The 15,319-nt window shown below is 47.6% G+C and overlaps 1 protein-coding gene across 5 annotated transcripts in view; it reads left to right on the top strand.

The window, feature by feature from the left end:
• The first annotated feature begins 2,226 nt into the window (after nucleotides 1-2,226).
• CNGA3 (cyclic nucleotide gated channel subunit alpha 3) overlaps nucleotides 2,227-15,319 on the top strand; it is a 41,415-nt gene continuing 28,322 nt past the window's right edge. For 2 of the 5 annotated variants that reach the window (XM_069770004.1, XM_069770003.1), the window contains exon 1: nucleotides 3,251-3,849. The gene's annotated coding sequence lies outside the window, so the exon portion shown is untranslated. The other 3 variants (XM_069770002.1, XM_069770000.1, XM_069769999.1) reach the window with 3 other exon arrangements.

Raw genomic sequence — 15,319 nt, 5'->3', positions numbered from 1 at the left:
TTGACGTGTCACGGGCATGTGTATAACAAGCCTTCTTAAAATTACAGCAAGTTTAAACCTTCTGTTGCCCTTCTGGGGGTTTTTCAATGCCTGAATGATGCTTGCGTCCTTTATAACTGTTTCTATTTCTTGCTGTAAGGAGCTTTGCTACCACTTTGTCCTTGTCTTCATGAACTCCCAAATGATCCCCCCTTCCCTGATTTTCTTCCCCTTCTCTTCCTTGCCATTCGTTACTGTCTCCAACAGCTTCATCCCTCCCTTTGCTCCATGTTCACCTCTTACTGTTGTGCTGCTTTAGTGAGGCATGCCTTACTGTTTGGACTCAAATGGTTTTATGGCATATTTTTCTGGGAGGTGGTATGGAGCACTCTGTCCCAGCTATCCTGTGCTAACAACAGTAGCTGCTCTGAGCAGCTTCTCCTCCCACATTGTCACTTCAGTGGGAGACTAGTTGGACTGTCTCAGCTCTATTTATTTAGTACTCTGTGAAGATGTATCCTATTCCCCAGTCATTTGGGTGCATGTGATAGCAGATGGTCACTGGCTGATAAAAAGTCAGTGAGCTATTGGGAGCTTAACCAAGTCTCTCTCTTCTGCACTTACAATCAATAGGAATAGTTGACATGGAATCTGTGACTGGAGGACCTCTGGCTTTTTTTACAATGAGGAACACGTAGCTGGAAGCAGGAGCTGGCTAAACACAGTGACCTGCTAGGGGAGCAGGAAGGACGGTGCTGATGGGGAACCAGTGGTTGCGATTTGGTACCAGTAATAGCTCTGTTGTTCCAGGTAGTGCCTTGTCTGAAGGGAGAAAGATGCAGTGTCTCTCGGTGAATATAACTTCTTGAAGAGGAGAAAGGGCTTCACATGAATTTGAAGACTGGGTACTGTTTTCCCTGGTACTACTACAAATTATATTTTTCCAGATTTTTTAAAAATCTATTTGCTATGCGAAAGCTTTTAGTGCAGAAAGGGCTGTTCTAATGCAACAGGAAAGCTTAATATTGCTTATGTCGTCAGTACATATTTTAACAACCTACATAAAATAAAGAATATTGGTGTTGGAATTTTAGTTTTTAATTAAGGCTTCTACCCCTCTACAGAACTGTAAGAGTAGGTTTAGTATTTCTAGAGAGAATGATGAGTCCAGGAAGAACCCAGGAGAGAGAAAGGAAAACAGTCAGTGCAGGCTGTATATTTATACACTGAGAAATCAACTACCTATTCTCAAATTTATGTAATTCAGTTTAAACCAAAAAATTGAGAAATAATCCTATATTTTTAAAAAAAGTTGTTATATCGACAATGCATTATTTCCTTGAATAGAAAATAGTATTTTTAAACAAACATGCGTGTTATGATGAATGCTGAGATAAATTTAGTTAACATTATTTTCCTTTATGAAACATTTTTTGTCTCAGAGATTTAATTTTATGATAGAAAAGATTTGAAGACACTTAATCCTTTGATTAAGGGAGGTAAATTGAGGTACTGTCTTATAACTTTAACATAGTATTTTCTCTAAATTTTCTTACACCAGTACCACTGAATACTATGACAGACTTTAGAAAGTGATGCATTCTAGATGTGGGTATTCATTTTTGTTGATTCAGCCTGATCCCCTTATTGTCCAGCTCTGGGACCTTTTGGAAACTTCCACAGCTTTTTCCTGGATTCCCTTCCCAGGCTTCCTTCATGTAGCAACCAGAACATGAGTGCAAAGTGTACAACTAGACCTCGTCAGAGTAGGAAGCCAGGACCTGCAAAGAGTGCATATCTGCGTGTAGCACCTGGAAAGTGCAACCAGTGCTTGAGCCTTTTGAGGGACAACAGCAACCTGGCACTTGGTTCACCCCTGGTCGGGCAACCCTGCAGGAAAGGAACTGAAAAAACATGCTCTTCAAATGCTTTCTGCCTTCCCAGGCTTTTCTGTTCAGATCCCCAAAAAACTGTTACTCTAAAGACCGATGTGATAGCTGTGTGAGAAAGAGACCTCAAGTTTCTGATGGGGTTTTAAGAGTTTTAGCCGTGCCCTTTTCCTCTCCTTAGTGCTTTTTGTGTGATGTGGTTCATCTTTCTTATGTAAAATAATCCTTAGCGAGGGGAGGGCGGTGAGTAACTCTGCCTCTCCATAAACCCAAGCACTTAAGTGCATTTCCAGCGTCACGTTGTGTGCAGTCTAGCTGAATTGACGTTGTGCAGCAAAGTGCAGCGGCCTGTCAGTTACGAACGACATGGCCTTTGCTGGCTCTTTTTCCAGCTGAAGAATCGTTTTATGGAGCTTTCATACATGGTCTTTGTTTCTAGCTTTTCTAGACCCTGCCAAGAGCAGCATCAGAATTGAAGAGGTGAAGTTCAGGGGAGGGTGAAAGCCTTCGGGGAGCTTCAGTACCACACGATGAGGGAAGCGGGCTGCCCACCGCAGGCTGAGAGTCAGCGTGAAGGTGAGCTCGCTCGAGGGGGCCAAAGTACTGAAGAAGAAACCTACTCAGCGGTACCCTGAGGAGAAACGCCGCCTCATCAAGGAGAAGGTGTCGGTCCCAACAGTAGTGCTGTGACGGGCTGTGGGGTATCACCTCCTCACGGCACCCCTCAGGCGGGGCCTGCAGGGACGGCGGGGCAGAGACCAGCCGCCCTCCCAGCGAAATCCGCTCCCTGGCGGCTTGCCGAGGGGGGGACACGCTTCCAGCCGGCAGCGGCACGTCCCCCACCCGCCTTCCTGACGAGGCCCCGCTCCCCGCCCCACCCGTCCCGCTGCCGCCAGCCCCGCCGCCCTCAGCGGACGGCCCCGCGCGCCAGGGGGGGGTTAGCGCCGGGGGGGGTGGTGCGGCGGGCAGCCCGCCGGGCCCGGCCCCTCCGCCTCCGCCGCCGGCGGCAGATGAAGGCGCAGGGAGCGGCGTGTGCGAGGACGCGGAGGCAGGGGAGGGCGGCGCGGAGCCGGCTTTCTCTGGCGGCCCGGAGCTCTCCTCTCGAGCGGCGGCCGGCCCCTCTGGGGACGCCGCGCAGCCTCCCCGCTCCGTCCGGCCTCTCCCCGCGGCATGGACGGCGGGGCGGCGGCTGAGGCGGCCGCGGAGGCACCGGCGGGAGCGGTGAGCCCGGCCGGCGGCTGGATGGCGTCGGCGACGGGACCCTGCCTGGCCGAGAGGGACTGAGGCGGGTTGCGCGCCGGCTCCGACCCCGCCACCGCCTCAGCGAGGAGGGGATGAGCGCCCGCCTGGGCGCGGCTCCGCCCCGCAGGTAGGGACTGCCGCGGGGGCCGGGGCGTGTGTCGCTGCCGGGGGCCGTCGCGGGGGAGCTGTCTCGCAGGGTGACGTCGCTTTTCGCCTCAGGGACGGCGCCGGTGCCCGGGGCTGCGGGTCCTCGCTCCGCCAGCGCCCCCGGCCCGGCCCGCCCCGGCCCGGCCCTGCCCTGCCCGCGGCGGGTTCCCAACTTTCCTCGGCGTGGCAAGAAATGTGCCGGGGAGCCTCCGAGCTGCTTTGACGTCTTGATCCTCTCCGAGAACTTAACAGGATCGCAAAGCCCTTCGAGCGGCTTTGCCCGGTGAGCCGGGCTTAGGCGCGGGGGTTTCGGCTGTAATCCGCCCGCACCGCGCCGAGGGGCGGCCGCGGCGGGCCCTGCCCTGCCCCGCCGCCCCCGCCGGGCCGGCCCGGGCCGCCCCGCCGGGGAGGGCAGGCGCTGCCGGGGCTTCCCGGCGCCGCGGGCCGGGAGCGGGCTCCGGACCGAAACCGCCTCGGGGAAGGGCAGCACTGCCTGTCTGTCAGTGTTGCTTAAGGATAAGGGCCCCGAAGCGCTTGCGTTCAGGCAGGCAGAGTTTCTGAATTCGGATGCTGCGGAGGAAAGCGTGGGAAGGTGAGTCTGAAAGAAGAGGCAGCAAGCCTCCGTTTCTGTTTGGGCCCATGAGAGTGGGATCATGTCCTGCATCCGGCTTCAGTTCCGAACCTTAACTGAAAAGCTTGAGATGGAAACACAACTTAGGAGCTCTTTTTTTCCTTTTTCTTTTTTTTTTTTTCCCCCAAAGAAAAGCGTTAATTTGATTAATTGACACAGAGATCCGTGTATCCACAATTAAATTGGATTCAGGACACAAATCCATACAGAAGCGGAGCCGAGGGGACTTGCCCCACTCCTGTCGACTGAGGCTTAGCTTTAACGGTTTGATCCATGTATCTCTTAACTTCTTTGCTGTCTGGTGCCTGTGGTATAAGCATGAGGTTGTCAAACCCTATCTGAAGAAAATGCTAGCAAATACTAGAAGAGCAGTGAAAGGAAATAACCTTCCTGGGATTCCTGGTGCTCCTGCTAAACTGACCTTGTTTTTAGCAATATGACATCTTTTGCAAAACTTGTGTAGTGTAAACCAGGCCATAGCGTGCCTAAGAATGTGCAAGATGATACAATAATGACTATAATCAGTGTCTTTCTCTAATGCACAGTCCACTCACTTGCTAAGAGAAGACAAGGAAAAATGACATGAAGGTTACTTTAAATCTCAAGAAATTATGTTAAATGTAAATGTTGGTACTGGGTAGTGGAGGACACTTTTTTACGGTATTCTGTTTTCCAGATTGAGAGTTGTTACATTCAAAGCAAGTAGTGAGAGGGCTGTTGTATTTAAAATCTGTAATTTTCATTGTTACAACTAAGTAAATTGTAGTTTCAGATGTTGAAATAGCGTTTTTGAAATAGCATGACTTTGCCTTCAGTTGGCACAGTTATTTTTTTTTCTCTGATATCTTTTATGTCGTTTTCTTTGAGTATGCGTGCTAAAACCACCTGATTAGGAAAATACATGGTGCAGATGATAATGGGACTGTAAGGATGTCTAATCAGCAAGGGTAGTCATGGTAAACAAGCAGTGAATGACTTGAGGGAAGAGCACATCAGCTTTAAAAAAATTATACACCACCCTTCCATGTCAGCATCTCTCAGCTTTGCCTTCTGTATACGTCTATGCATCCCAGTCTTTTTCATCCAATTTGCACCCAAGCTCTGTCACTTGGGTTCAGCACATTACCCTGCAGCCTTATCCAATGTTGCCATCTCTTTTCATTAGCATCTCTTAAATCCTCTTTGCTCGAATGCCTTGAATGCCTTGTTACTGCATGTGAAACGTGACACAAATTGCCTCTAGAGTTTTCTTTCCCTAGCCAAATGGGATGGCTGTGATAGTTTACGTAAAGTGGGCAGGGAGTGAATTTGAATGGGTAACATTCACATGTATGCATGTGCACACATGTAGACATATACCTATGTATTTTATAGATACTCATTTGGGAATGTAAACCTGCTGTGTTTTAGCTGTGTTCATGCCCTTGTTATGTTCACTTTTAAGAGTTTCCTTGGCAAATTAATGCACTGACAGAGACGTTGGCAGAACTGGTAAATTTTAGACAGAAGCCTCGCACAGAGCTTATTTGCTGTATAGAAACATGGATACCTGCTTGATGTTAACCCATATTAGCAACAGAAACAACACGATGTGACTTGGTTGTCCAGTCAACTGTAGTTTGTAATTTACTGTGTTTTAATTTACAGTGTTGTGGTCAATATACACAGCTAGTTTCTCCTGAACAGTTCCCAGTCTTAAAAATAATACACTCATAGAAAATGGTCTGCAAAAAAATTCAGTAGATCTTAGAAAATTGAACTGTATTGCTAATAGTTCATAGATAACAGAAGGGAAACTCAGTCCAAATAATTCAATTTATTTAAAAGATTATTTTGCTACTACAAGTTGCCAGGGACTCAACCATCAAATGGATCAAGGATAATCATATTCATTTAATTCTAAAACTATAAATTATGCATACATGAATATGCAGTGTTGTGTGTAGTATGCGCACATCCTGGACTACCTGTGAGAGGTAGTGTATTTGTTTGACACATCTTTAGTACTGAGGTTACAAGGCTATGCATATAAATTATGTGCATTTTCACGAGGTATCAGTGCCCACAGACTATGGAAAATGCAATATGACGTAGCAGAGAGTAATACAATTTGAAAAGTGTACTTTTAAAGAAGTCATAGGATTTAAGAATTGTTGATTTAAACTGTTATGCATAATGATTCATGCGGGTAAGGTGGTGCAGCCTGCTTATTATTTTTTGAACCCCTTGGGCTCAATCCAGTAGCCCTTATACAAAGCTGATTTCCACGAGAGTGTGCCAGAGTTGAATCTGCAGGTTAATTTATAAACCTCCAAATCATTGAAGAAAAAAGTTGGACCTTGTCTTCAAATCACATAGTTGCTTAAAGATCCAGTGTCCAGTCTTTGAAGTCCGTTTGTTGCCTGTACTGGTTGATATATCGGAACTGCAGACTGTCACAAGTAACATACACAACATACATAACAGTACAGCTGATGTACAACCATTATGAAGTGATGTAACAAGGATCATGTAGGTGGAGGTCAAATCCCAAAATAAATCCCAAAGACTTACCAGGGTTGAACCTGAGAGGCTGTGTGAGGATTTGGAACGTGTCTTAACTAAAATGATGTAAGTGATCCTATGCAGCTTATCACTGCATAACAGTAAGTAAAATGTTGTTGAAAGCCTCAAGAACAACAGTGTATTACCAACTACACAAATACATAAGTTCCATTATGAAATCATATGTACAGTCACCTTTTACTTTGTGACAGTGGTAGATATTTCACCTTGAAAAACTGTTTTTTGAATTCTGCCATATTTTCTGTCTGTAGTTCTTTTAATCTAAATAAATAAGAATATTAAGTGGTGGCATTAAACAGCTTGATCTGCCATCATAGCTTGATAAACAACTACATTTACTTCATATCAGAAGTATTAATATTTGTTTGGTTAACAATTTTGAATTAAGTTAGGGTGAGTTAACATATTCTACCCAAAAGGGGAACTGCTAGAGTAGACCAAATGTGAACTCTCAATGCTCTTGTGAGGGAGACTATAGTGATTCAAACTTCTTTCATGGATGTTTGACAGGCTACACAGTTCATTTTGGTGGCTTAGCTGATAGCCAACAACTTCCTAAGTTTGATATAATTTGTAATATTTAAGTGTGTGCCTGTGTGTTGGGGTTTTTTTGGTACTATGCATGTGCAAAATCATCTGAAACCTAGGCTAGGAAGCAGCTCAGAGGCCTTGAGTGTGTCCAGATTGCAGTGGGTGCTGACAACAGACATGCCTGCTGCTGCTCTGGTATGTGTTCTCAGAGCACTGCAAATCCATGAGAAAGTATGTGTGAGTGTATCCCATCATCTATTGGTTGGAGGCTCCAGAGAAAGGGGGAAAAGTCATTTTGGCTTGCTTAATTTGAAGCAGACTTGAAAAGTTTCTCATTTTTGAGGTACAGCTCCTAAGCACAATGCAATTTGCTGCAAATGGGTGAATAGACTTGAGAAAGGGGGGAGTTATGGCTGTGAACTGGGTGCCACCTCCTTTTGGCCTGGAGTTAGATGCCCATTTATTTTCAGTCTCCCATTTTAGATTCAGTCATTTAGTATTGGCTGGCATATGTAGCTTCCTTCTCAGTGCCTTATTCCTGGGTACCTGATTTTCTGCATGCCTTCTGTAGGAAATCCACTGTATGGTACAGCTCCTAAAATTTAGATACTGCAGCCTTCATACCTGATTTGCAAAATTAGGAAGTGCTTATGTGAACCTGAAGTTTTCGTATTTTACTTGAACTTGTATTTGTTGTCAAGCAACTGGCTGTCTTGATAAAACAGGTCTTTTATACCAGACAGTGCATATAAAATAATTTGACACAAAACATCAGTTGCTATTGAATCCAAAAGGAAGAGGATAAAAGAGTACGTGAACTATTTGCATTTGGAGTAGGGAGAGCTCTCACTAATGTATAATTTGTTTTATTTTTAGTAGGATAATACGTCTTTCTCATTTAGCTCTAGTTTCAATGATTTATGTGCTGAAAAGCAATATCCTTGAGTGTGGAATTATTATTCATCTCTTTGAGGTTAGTACAATTGCTAGCAAGGAAAGAAATACTAAGTGAGAAAGCATGTTAAGTCATTGGTAAAGATGTCAGTCTTTCAAGACCTAGGATTGTTTCAGATAAGTTTTATTTTGCTGTCAGACACTGGAAAATTCTTCAACCTGAGGCAGTTTTTGTTTTCTGTAGTTTGACTTGGTGTGCTTAAAGATAAGTCGCTTAGTTCTGGAACATTAAAAATTACAAGGATACTTTAAGGATCCAGTTCTCCAATTTGGTTGCCTAAAACTGGGTAACTAGATTCAGGCTCAAAGGACTATCTGTCTGTCTGTCATTAAATTGCTTGTGAGCTAAATGCCTGTTTTAAGTGGCCAACATAGATTTTTCAGACTTGTTTTCTTTCACCCGCACCCAATGCAAGTAGATTTCTGCCTTTTATAAAATCTCCATTATCTTTGAAGTACACTCTCTGCTCTGAATATTTAAAGCTAGTAATTACACTGAGGGTAAAACTTGCATTGGGGGCAGGTGCCCAGGCTCTGGCAGGAGGGCTGCAGGGGTGACCTCTGTGAGGAGAAGCCAGGGGCTGCCTGTGCCAGACACAGCCACTGCCAGACAGCTCCAGTGGACCCACCACAAGGCACAGCTGAGCCCCTCTGGGCTTTCTCATGGATTTGCAGTGCTCTGAGAACACATACCAGAGCAGCAGCAGGAATGTCCGTTGTCAGCACCAGGAGACACTGGTAGCACCTCTGGGACAACGTATTTAAGAAAGGGTAAAATGCCTCACAGACAGTGTGTGAGGAGTGACGGAAAAAAGCGTGAGAAACAACTCTGCAGATACCAAGGTCAGAGAAGAAGGAGAGGAGGTGTTGTTCCAGGCCCTGGAGCAGAGATTCCCCTGCATCCAGGGAGAGGACCATACTGGAGCAGATATCCACTGTGGAGGACTCCACAGTGGACCAAGTAGCTATTTCCTGAAGGAAACTGCAGCCAGTGGACAGGAGTCCATGCAGGAACAGGTTCTCCTGACAGGAACTGTGGCCCATGGAGGACCCACACTGGAGCAGGTTTACCCTGTGTCGTGGTTTCAGCCCAGCCGGTAACAAAGGACCACGCGGCCGCTCGCTCACTCCTCCCGCCCCCCTCCGGTGGGATGGGGGGAAGACGGAGGAGAGGAAAAAAAAAAAACCCAAACCTGGAACCTCGAGGGTTGAGATAAAGGCAGTTTACTGGAACAACACAAAGAAATTGCAACAACAACAACGGTACTAATGAAAAAGTATACAAAAAGAGTGATGCACAGTGCAACTGCTCACCACCCGGGACCCGACGCTCTGCCACTTCCCCCACCGAAAAGAAGAGCCCACCCCCCGGCCCGCTCCCCCTTTATATACTGAGCATGATGTCACATGGTATGGAATAGCTCCTTGGCCAGTTCAGGTCAGCTGCCCCGGCTATGCCCCCCACCTCCCAGGTTCCTGTAAAAATTAACTCTATCCCAGCTGAACCCAGGACATTATCCACCCCTTATTCTATACCATCTACATCATGCCCAGATCTTACATTTTCCAATCGACCACTACCACTTCCTTGTCTTATATATATAAGTATATGGACTTGCGTCCGTCCCCGTCGTCCCCCCGCACACACACACACACGCGAATGGTATTCCTTTAGCGTATGGGCTATTCCTCTAATGTGTCCATTGATTTTATTTAGTCCATGACTTTGGGGCTCCATCTGTTGTAACAGTTCTTCAGGATAAGAGAGATGGTGTGAGATGGTGGGTTGTTGTATGCTGCCTCTGGAACTTGTGGCTAGTACATTTGGTGCAACTCACGCCCTTGTTCTGCAGGTCGAGGATGTTGATCTTGAGGAAATTGCTGGGTGTCAGTTCAAGTTCTGTCGCTGTTGTACTTGGCTTAGTTTCAAAGTCCATCCCGCAGTCATTTGGGTAATTCTTACAGTAATACCCTTGATATGGCATATAGACACTATAGATACAATGACATGCATTGGCAGGGTATTTAGCAGTTAGGTATCATACAGCCCAATTCACTGGCTATTCTCTCCCAAAATCAAATCTCCCTGAGGTACACATCGAACTTCCCCATCCTTCTGCATCACCCACCAGGTGTACCCAGGTCCCTGAGCAAAAACAACCCCTTGAATGGGTTTGCCTCTGCTTGAGGGAGGACTAACCCAGACTGTCTTTCCTAACATACTCCTCATGCGCACTACAGGGACTTTATCGCCTTCTACAGTATGTGGAAGTCTTGGTTGGGCGGGGCCAGCCCGATTGGCGGATCCTCTAGTATTAACTAACCAGGTGGCTTTTGTTAAATGTGTATCCCAATGTTTGAAAGTCCCACCCCCCATCGCTCTCAATGTAGTTTTCAGCAGTCCGTTGTATCGTTCGATTTTTCCGGAGGCTGGTGCGTGATAAGGGATGTGATATACCCACTCAATGCCGTGTTCTTTGGCCCAGGTATCTACGAGGTTGTTTCGGAAGTGAGTCCCGTTGTCCGACTCGATTCTTTCTGGGGTGCCGTGTTGCCATAAAATTTTCTCTTCAAGGCCCAGAATAGTGTTCTGGGCAGTGGCATGGGACACAGGGTATGTTTCCAGCCATCCAGTGGTTGCTTCCACCATTGTAAGCACATGGCACTTGCCTTGGCGTGTTCGTGGGAGTGTGATATAGTCAATCTGCCAGGCCTCCCACTGTTTATATTTCAGCCATCGCCCCCCATGCGACAGGGGTTTTTTCCGCTTGGCTTGCTTAATTGCGGCACATGTTTCACATTCGTGGATGACCTGTGCGATAGTGTCCATGGTCAAGTCCACCCCTCGATCTCGAGCCCATCTATATGTTGCATCTCTCCCCTGATGGCCTGAGGTATCGTGGGCCCACCGAGCCATAAATAGCTCACCCCTACGTTGCCAGTCCAGGTCCACCTGAGACACTTCAATCTTGGCGGCCTGATCTGCCTGCTGATTGTTTTGATGTTCTTCAGTGGCCCGACTCTTGGGTACATGAGCATCTACATGACGTACTTTTACCACTAGCTTCTCTATCCGAACAGCGATATCTTGCCACAGTGCGGCAGCCCAAATGGGTTTACCTCTGCGTTGCCAGTTGCCCTTCTTCCATTGCTGTAGCCACCCCCATAGGGCATTTGCCACCATCCATGAGTCAGTATAGAGATAGAGCACTGGCCACTTTTCTCTTTCAGCAATATCTAATGCTAGCTGGATGGCTTTCACCTCCGCAAACTGACTCGATTCACCTTCTCCTTCAGCAGTTTCTGCAACTAGTCGTGTAGGACTCCATACAGCAGCCTTCCACCTCCGATGTTTTCCCACGATGCGACAGGACCCATCAGTGAACAGGGCATATTGCCTCTCATTTTCTGGCAGTTTATTATACAGCGGGGCCTCTTCAGCCCGTGTCACCTCCTCCTCTGGCAACATTCCAAAGTCTTTGTCTTCTGGCCAGTCCGTGATCACTTCTAAAATTCCTGGGCGACTGGGGTTTCCTATGCGAGCTCGCTGTGTGATCAGTGCAATCCACTTACTCCACGTGGCATCAGTCGCGTGATGTGTAGAGGAAACTTTCCCTTTGAACATCCAGCCCAGCACTGGCAGTCGGGGTGCTAAGAAGAGCTGTGTTTCAGTACCAACCACTTCTGAAGCGGCTCGAACTCCTTCATATGCTGCCAATATCTCTTTTTCAGTTGGAGTATAGCGAGCCTCGGATCCTCGATATCCCCGACTCCAAAACCCCAGGGGTCGGCCTCGGGTCTCTCCAGGTGCTTTCTGCCAAAGGCTCCAGGTAGGGCCATTCTCCCCAGCTGCAGTGTAGAGCACATTTTTAACATCTGGTCCTGTCCGGACTGGCCCAAGAGCTACTGCATGAACAATCTCCCGCTTAATTTGTTCAAAGGCTTGTCGTTGCTCAGGCCCCCATTTAAAATCGTTCTTCTTCCGGGTAACTTGGTAGAGAGGACTTACAATTTGACTGTAATTTGGAATATGCATTCTCCAAAAGCCCACAACACCTAAGAAAGCCTGTGTTTCCTTTTTATTAGTCGGTGAGGACATAGCTGCTATTTTGTTGATCACGTCCGCAGGGATCTGACGACGCCCGTCTTGCCATTTTACTCCTAAGAACTGGATTTCCTGCGCAGGTCCCTTGACCTTACTTTCTTTTATGGCAAAGCCAGCCTTCAAAAGGATTTGGATTATTTTCTTCCCTTTCTCAAAAACTTCTTCTGCCGTGCTGCCCCATATGATGATGTCATCAATATATTGCAGGTGCTCTGGAGCTTCACCTTTTTCTAGTGCAGTCTGGATCAGTCCATGGCAAATAGTGGGGCTGTGTTTCCACCCCTGGGGCAGTCGATTCCAGGTGTACTGGACACCCCTCCAAGTGAAAGCAAACTGTGGCCTGCACTCCGCTGCCAAAGGAATGGAGAAAAATGCATTAGCAATGTCAATTGTGGCATACCACTTAGCTGTCTTTGATTCCAGTTCATATTGAAGCTCTAACATATCTGGCACAGCAGCGCTCAGCGGTGGCGTGACTTCATTCAGCCCACGATAATCTACTGTTAGTCTCCAATCCCCATTAGATTTCCGCACGGGCCATATGGGACTATTAAAGGGTGAGTGAGTCTTGCTGATCACTCCTTGGCTCTCCAACTGGCAAATCAGCTTATGGATGGGGATCAGGGAGTCTCGGTTGGTGCGATATTGCTGCCGGTGCACCGTCGTGGTAGCAATTGGCACCTGTTGTTCTTCAACCTTCAGCAACCCCACAACCGAAGGGTCCTGGGAGAGACCAGGCAGGGTAGACAGCTGTTCAATCTCCTCCGTCTCCAATGCAGCTATACCAAAGGCCCAACGGTACCCTTTTGGGTCCTTGAAATACCCCCTTCTGAGATAATCTATACCAAGGATGCACGGGGCCTCTGGGCCAGTTGCAATGGGGTGTTTATGCCACTCATTCCCGGTTAGACTCATTTCGGCTTCCAATACGGTTAGCTCTTGGGATCCCCCTGTCACACCAGAGATACAGATGGGTTCTGCCCCTTTATAACTTGATGGCATTAGGGTACATTGTGCACCAGTGTCTACTAGAGCCTTATATTCCTGTGGGTCTGACGTGCCAGGCCATCGAATCCACACTGTCCAGTAGACTCGGTTGTCCCTCTCCTCCACCTGGCTGGAGGCAGGGCCCCTCTAATCCTGGTTAGAATATCTGTTACCCACTTTTTGCACATGTGAATCAGAAGTCCCTTCAAGAGGATCAGAAATGAGATCGGCCCATCTACTGCGCCCGGGGGACTGCTCACGGGAAACTGGAGCAGCAGTTTTCCAAGAAGAATCTTCTTTTCTGGTTGCTTTTTCTCGCAACTCCCGTACCCGTGAATCCAAGACTGAGGTAGGTTTTCCATCCCACTTCCTCATGTCCTCTCCATGGTCACGCAGGTAAAACCACAGGTTAGCCCGTCGTGTGTACTTTCTCTCTCCTCTCTCTTGGGCAGAGGAACGCTTACTCCCAATAACTGCAATGCGGGCCTGTACAGGTGAGGAGGAGGACATATCTACTTTGAATTGCTGGAACTCTCGGGACAATTCCTCTACAGCTGAGACACAGGCCCGTAGGGAGGAAGAGAGACTTCCTTCATATTGCCGGAGTTGGACAGCCAATTCATCCACCGTTTGTCCATAGCCTTCTTTCCAGGACATTACTGCCAATGAGTTGGCATAGGTTGGTGGTGCACTTCGTAGAAACTTCCGCCACATCGGTTGTGTGCATTGGACTTCATCTGGATCTGTGGGTGACTGCGCATTTTCTGGATCATTATAAATCACCTCCAGCACGGCTAATTCCCTCAGGTACTGGATACCTCTCTCCATGGTGGTCCACTTGCCTTGGTGACATGTAACTTCATCCCTGAAAGGGTATCTTTCCTTTACACCTAACAGAAGTCGCCTCCAGAGGCTGAGGACTTGTGTTTTTCTCCCAATCGCCTTGTCGATACCCCCTTCTCTAGACAGAGATCCCAACTGCTTGGCTTCCTTACCCTCTAATTCCACACTACTAGCCCCATTATCCCAGCATCGGAGCAGCCAGGTAACAATGTGCTCACCTGGGTGGCGGCTAAAATCTTTTCGCATGTCACGCAACTCACTCAGGGATAGAGATCGGGTAATTATTTCAGGTTCTGCCTCTTCCTCCTGTTCTCGCGATGACCCTGGTTCATCTTCATCTCTCACTGAGCGAACTGATTTCTTTGTGTGTTTCTTTTTCTGTACAGGGGCGACTGATACTGGCACAGGTTGGTTCTCTGGTTTAGTGGCAGTATCTGTCACCGGGGTAGGGGCAGCCATGCTACCTGTTGTCGTGGTAGGGGCGGCCACGGTGCATGTTGTCGGGGTTGGGGCGGCCACAGTGCATGTTGTCGGGGTTGGGGCAGCCACGGTGCATGTTGTCTTGTTTTCCATCTTTTCCCGCTTTTCCCCCTGGGGGTGCTGCATAGTATCAAGCAGGGTTTGGTAGATACCGGCCAGGGCCCAGCACAGTGTAGTGAGTTGTGTGTCTCTGGGATAGCCACAGCATTTTCCTTTCAAAAATTCTATCACTTCATGAGGGTTCTGCAGTTGTTCGGGAGTGAACTTCCAAGTCACTGGAGGTGAGAAGTTCTCTAGATACCTGCCCACATCCTCCCACACGCCGTGCCACCCATGAATATCCAGCTTTGGGACAGATCTCTGGGTGGTACTCTTAAAGAGCCTCTTTGTAGCCCTAGACAAGACCTGAAACATAGTCAGGAGGCATAGCACTAACAGCACACAGGCTTGCGCATCCCAAGGATATTCAAAATTCTCGAAAACTGTTGTAATTAGTTGGAAAGAGAAAAGGGAGGGGAACGGATGGGGGGAAGTATCCCCCCCTGACTTCCCCATGGGTTGGGTGTAATTACCAATAAAATCCGACAGAAGGTGCCCAAAGTCTGGAAATGATATCACTGCCTCATACAGATAACAGCTTAACCTCATGACCAGTGATGTAATCATTTCACAAGTCGACATTGCCCAGTACAGCAAAATGATAATCCCAATCACTCTCCCAGAGATGAGATACGCAACTACAGGCAATACATAAAGCATATAAGAACTTACAAAACGCCACCATGTAAACAGCTGAATCAACATTGTGACTAACATCTATTTATCTAGTATAAGAAATGCGTATGACAAATTTGTTTCAACACGCTCTGGCCAGATCTGTCGTTATCTCAACCCTTCGTGCCCCACGTTGGGCGCCAAAAAGGACTGTCGTGGTTTCAGCCCAGCCGGTAACAAAGGACCACGCGG

This window comes from Haliaeetus albicilla, chromosome 25, assembly GCF_947461875.1.
Source record: "Haliaeetus albicilla chromosome 25, bHalAlb1.1, whole genome shotgun sequence".
Classification (NCBI taxonomy): Eukaryota; Metazoa; Chordata; class Aves; order Accipitriformes; family Accipitridae; genus Haliaeetus; species Haliaeetus albicilla.
The sequence above is the reverse complement of the archived record's forward strand: the minus strand, read 5'-3'. Positions and strand labels throughout refer to the sequence as shown.